The 5148-nt window shown below is 34.7% G+C and overlaps 1 long non-coding RNA gene across 1 annotated transcript; it reads right to left on the minus strand.

The window, feature by feature from the left end:
• Nucleotides 1–234: 234 nt before the first annotated feature.
• On the minus strand, nucleotides 235–2627 carry LOC128286409 (uncharacterized). The gene is made up of 2 exons (XR_008276957.1): nucleotides 2469–2627; nucleotides 235–494 (listed from the first exon to the last, which is right to left on the minus strand). It is a non-coding gene; the product is annotated as an uncharacterized LOC128286409 (long non-coding RNA).
• Between the last annotated feature and the right edge of the window lie 2521 nt (nucleotides 2628–5148).

The raw sequence follows: 5148 nt of genomic DNA on the forward strand, positions 1-5148 counted from the left end.
TTAAGGGTTAAAGTGAATGGAAGGCATGCACCGGTAGGAAACCGGAAAAGAGGTGGTGAGTCCATCGGATTGCTTATACCAAGCTCCTTGGATCCAATCCTAGATATGCATACCGCCATTGCCACACCTTAACGTCATGGATATTTCTAGAAACCGATTTGATTAAGTCATTTTAGGAAAAATGATTAATTTTGGAAAAATACTTTCATTGCGGAAGCTTTGCTTGTTGTCGTGTTATTTTGAAATCAACTGTTGTTTTTGAAAACGCGCCCTAAAGCTATCCAATTTCAACAGTTAAAATAAGTATTACCTATCTTAGTAATACATATTAAAACCATAAAAAATAATTAAGCGGCCTTATTACATTTAAAAGCCCAAAAACTTCAAACGTAAATAAAAGGATGTCCAGTTCACTAGAAGAAAATCAAACTTTCAGAACGGGTGGCCACTCCGAATTCCCTCACAGCTCCAAGCCCACTATGGTTGGGGATTTCCTGCGTGGATGAAAATAAAAGGGGTGAGTTTGGGGAAACTCAGTGTGTAAGGAAAACCCATTCAAAGCCCAAGTCAGCTCAAGCCTATTGGGCCTAAGCCCATTCGGTAATAGTGGTCTTGGGCGAGCCCTTTCAGATTACAATAAAGCGGGCCTTAGCCCTTATTCAGATAATAAGATGGCCCATAGGCCCATTTCAAAATACATGCAACATCAGTAAACATATGCAAGCCCATTTAGGTAATAGTGGTGCTGGGCGAGAGCCTTTTCAGATTACAATAAAGCGGGCCTTAGCCCTTATTCAGATAACATGATGGCCCATAGGCCCATTTCAAAATACATGCAACATCGGTAAACATATGCAAGCCCATTTGGGAGACTACTCAACCCACCAACCACTACACTCCACCGTACCAACCATACACTCCATGTGGGGAATAGCTCAACCCACCCAACCCAACATTCCACAGTTGCAGCCTTGCTGCTCAGTTAACAGTAAATTGAGGCAAAGCCTCCAGTACATGGACAAGCCACTTTCAGTACTTCCTCCGTCAATATCCGGTCCATGCATCAGATAATAACAACATGGCATGCGATAAATAACAACGATCAAACATGCATTTAGGTCAATTTAACTCTAGGGGTATTTCGGTAATTTATCTACTAGGGGTAAAACTGTAAATTTTCCACTTTTAAAGGTATTTCAGTAATTTATCTATTTTAGGGATTTTCATGCATATTTCTACCTTTCACGTACTAACAGAATCACTACCGAGGGTTGTTACCGAATTGGGCCCGTTGGCCCATCATTCTAATTTTGGCCCATTAAGCCCAAAAATATCGAGGGCACAGAAATCATGCATTTTGCAATCCAAATTTTGCAGTTTACCAAAAACATTAATCGATTTACCTCACGAGCATTCGCACACTTGCAAATCTACAAAATACCGGTTTTCGGCATTTCGGCTTTTCGACTTTTGCCGATCCAGACTAAGAAAGAGGGTGTTAGTTACACACCTGTTTGCGACGATATGCTGACGAGATCCACACACAAACTGCCTACAATTTGATTACTAACACGTTAATCTAACTATTCAAATACGAACTACGTATTGACCCCTTACAATATTCGACCAACCACACCTACAGATCATAGTAAGCTTATAAGAAAACAATAAGCAACTCATTAACAAATTTTTGTCAATGTTTACCACATAATCATAATTTCACTGCAAGCTATCTTCGTGAGCGACAGTCACTAAATCATTTATAACTAGAGCTACGAAACTCCAAATCAAGTGCCGTTAATTTTCCCTGAAAATAGACTCATATATCTTCTATCCATAAAATTTTCAGAATTTTTGGTTTAGCCAATCAATACCAGATTTTTCTCAAAGTTTCCCATGTTTCACTGTTTGACTAATCTGACCACTCTTGATTACGAATCAAATTTCTCATTGTACAGAATTCAAAATATGTTCTTGTTTATTTCATTAGAAACTAGACTCAATAAGATTCAATTACATTATTTATTCAGCTTCTAATTCTTCTCCCACTATTTATAGTGATTTTCCAAAGTCACGTTACTGCTGCTGTCCCAAGCAGATTTATTACCAAATCACTCTTTCACACATACCTTGCATGCATGTTATTTAAACATGTATATCACCAATCAATCATCACATATCTATGATTTTACTTAAGTATAATCTCCATTTCATCATTTTAAAGAACAACATGTTAGCTGATTTTTCCCTTTAAAATCTAAGGCACATGCATGCTCATTTGTTTGGCTCAACTTCACCTATCTTCTATTTTTCATCAAAAGAACATGAAACAACAACCATTTCCTTCATTTTAATTCATGACTAAATGCTCACAACACAACTAAAAATCAAAATATACTTCAAGAGTTAAGGTAGAATCAAGAAGAACTCATGAACCTCAAAATAGAAGCAAGGTACCAAGAACTTACCTTCAATTTTCCTCCTCCTAATGACCGAATACTCAAGAGCTTTCTCCTCTCCTTTCTCTTCTCTAACTTTCAGCTATGATGAACAAAGATGGACAAAACTTTATTCTTTTCACCCCTTTTTCTTTTAATAAAACTTCATATTTCATCCATTTAATTCTTTAATACAAAAGACATGAAATTCTTATCATGAAACATTTACCTAACCCATTATCATGGAACATTTACCTAACCTATTATCATGGAACATTTACCTAACCTATTATCAATTTGTATCAATTTGTACCATAAATTATGGATATCAAGTGTACATTTTGTCTACAACAACATGATGGCTGGCCACTTCATGTAAAATGGGAGGTTTGTCATGCAAATCCTCCTATTTTGCACTCCTATTTATTTGGTCACTTCAATTTAGCCTATAGCATTTTCAAACATTTTCACATAGGTCCTATTTCATAATTTCACTCACAAATGACAAAATTAAAGCATGAAATTTTGCCAACATTCACAGAATTCCCGAAAATTGGGGCGTTACATAGTTTCCCATGCGCACAACTCCACCTTCAACCGAATTATATGTGGAGAACCATTTTCTATTGGAAGACATGTGGAAAGAACATACCGAATCTAGGATCCACTTGGACGTAAGCTTGGAGTTATTGCTCGTTGACACTAACAAGAAATCATCACCGCTTTCATAGGCCAAATTAGCACCAGCTACATCTTCCTCTTTACTTTCAGCAGCTCTTTTATTTCGTAATTTATAACAATCTGCTTTGACGTGACCTAACTTTTTACAATAGCAGCACCTTTTGTATCACTTCTTTGATGCTACCAAAATAGAAGCTTGTCTATCTGCCTTTCTATCTAAACCAAACTCATTGTCGAGTTTATCTCTACTCAACAAATGACCCTTCATATCTTTGAACGAGAGTTTGTCTTTGCCATAAATCAGGGTCTCTCTGAAAGACTTGTATGGATAGGGTAATGAGCACAATAATAGCATAGCCTAATCTTCTTCGTCAATCTAAACCTAAACGTTTTTTAAATCATTTAAAAGAGTAATGAATTGACTGATGTGATCTCTAAGAAGCTCACATTCGTTCATACGAAACGTAAATAGACATTGTTTCAACACTAAACGGCTAGCCAGAAACTTAGTCGCATAAAGAGATTCTAATCATTTCCACAAGGCAGATAAGGTCTTCTCCATCAATACCTCCTTTAATACTATATTCGCGAGGCACAATTTAATTGCAGACATGGCCTTTTCATAAGCTCTCCTCATTCTATTTCATTTACATTTTCAGGCTTTTTCCCGGTAACAACCTTTTTCAGGTTGGTTTGAACTAGAATTATCATCGTCCAAACTTGCCATAGATTGAAATTCGTGACACCATTGAACATCTCAATTTCAAACCTTGTTCCTGCCATCTTTGAATGGGCTAATCTATAAAAAAATTGAACTAGCTCTGATACCACCTGCTAGTGATCGACCTGGTTAAGCAAGGAATAAGTAAAAATAGCGGAAGAAATTAAAAAATTGAACGCACAAATTTAACGTGGAAAAACCCCTCCAAAGAGGATAAAAAATTTACGGGCAAAGACAATTTTACTATAATAGCAAAAGAACCAAGAGTACAAAGATGGAGATAAAAATTAAACCCCGAAACCTGAAAAGTAAAGAACCCTCAAAACGTAAACACAAAAATTCTCCAAAAGTGTCATGAGTTTTAATCTCTAATGGGTGTATTTTATAAGGTTGTAAAAGATCCTATTTATAGGCTAAATTCATAGGTCAAATAATAAAAAAATAATTTTGACTAATTAGAGTTTGATTGAAACAAATAAACAAAGTTTAACTAGAAAATTATTTCTCAAATTTGACTGAAATAGAAGTCATACTTAACAATACTTCTTATACCTACAAATAGAGACTTTGGAGAAACTTTGTATATATTTCCATTGATCAGTAAAATAAACTCTCTCTTTACTCTTTCATTCTTTTTGTTCTTTATTCTCTTTCTTTTAATTTTATAACACATTATCAACACGATTCTCTTTTAATTGTTTTTCTCTATGAGTCACAAAAATATCTCAAATTTTACAATTGTCGATTGCCTCCTAGGGTTGCTGCTATTTCAATTGAGGCATGCACATTATGGTAATCATTAAAGCCTTTAACCACTCAGCCAGGGTGATAACAATGATGTTAAAGATCTTCAAGTATATTTTACTATAATTTATTGATTATATCATGTTTATTATAATTGGAGATTAATCATGACAAAAATGAATAGCTAGATTTTGATTTGAAATCCACGCATGTTTGCAATGGTAATTATGAAATAAATAAACTATTAGGACATTTATAAGTTTGTCCTACTAAATCTGTTGCATTCCTCGAAGTGAACGCAAGCATAAAACAAAATATAAACCAATATTATTTCAATATTTGGCAGTAAAAAGTTAGTCGAAAGCTCTAGAAGAACTAATATATGGTTAATCCATTGGTTTTAAAATATATTTATAATTGACCTCATATTGAGATTGTGAACGAAGAAAAGATTATATTTCATATCAATCACTATTACTATAAATATCTATTTTGAAAGGATGAAAAAAAGTGAGGATTGAATTGTTGATTACTCCTGTTATTAAATTGAATTGACTGTGACTA

The sequence above is a fragment of the Gossypium arboreum genome, chromosome 13 (genome assembly GCF_025698485.1).
Source record: "Gossypium arboreum isolate Shixiya-1 chromosome 13, ASM2569848v2, whole genome shotgun sequence".
Lineage (NCBI taxonomy): Eukaryota > Viridiplantae > Streptophyta > Magnoliopsida > Malvales > Malvaceae > Gossypium > Gossypium arboreum.